The sequence below is a fragment of the Pundamilia nyererei genome, unplaced genomic scaffold (assembly GCF_000239375.1).
Source record: "Pundamilia nyererei isolate P.nyererei 1_Seehausen unplaced genomic scaffold, PunNye1.0 scaffold00072, whole genome shotgun sequence".
Lineage (NCBI taxonomy): Eukaryota > Metazoa > Chordata > Actinopteri > Cichliformes > Cichlidae > Pundamilia > Pundamilia nyererei.
The window spans coordinates 1,064,272-1,064,841 of record NW_005187473.1 but is presented as its reverse complement, the minus strand read 5'-3'; positions in this window follow the sequence as shown (position 1 = coordinate 1,064,841).

Below are 570 nucleotides of genomic sequence, written 5' to 3'. Positions count from 1 at the left end.
GAAGATTAAAAGGCAAATGTGAGAGAAGAGTCAGCAAAGCTCCTGTTTTCCTTCTACTAGCTTTGCTTTTATGCTCTGATTCATTGAATTGAAGTTGAGAAGATACAAGAACTGGCTGTTTGTACCAGCTAAGCTCTAGAGTGAGAGTTGACAGCAGCACCTATGCCCTGTATTTTACTGTGGGCTCAGTACGCTGTACCGTCTCTTCATCTCATTTCTTAATTTCTTTAATTTAAAGCGGGTTTATTCACATCTGCACACTGTTTTTGTTATTTAGGGTTTTTTTTGTTCAGGAAATAATTTAGTGTGACGTGGGAGTTGTGTCAGACTAGGATACGTTTTTTTGGGGTTTTTTTTTTAACAGTAAGAATTTGAATTATGTAATAAAATGTTTGTTAGTACTTTTGTTGTTTTGATTTGTTTGTGTTTTTTTTACTACTTGAAAACTACTTTAGCTAACCCCTAGTTATTTCTATTTTAATTTCAAGCAGGCTTGCAATTGTTTTTATGGTCTTCAGCAGTAGTTCTGCAGGCTTTCTGAAAGTCTTACTAGCATCCTGTTGCAAAAAT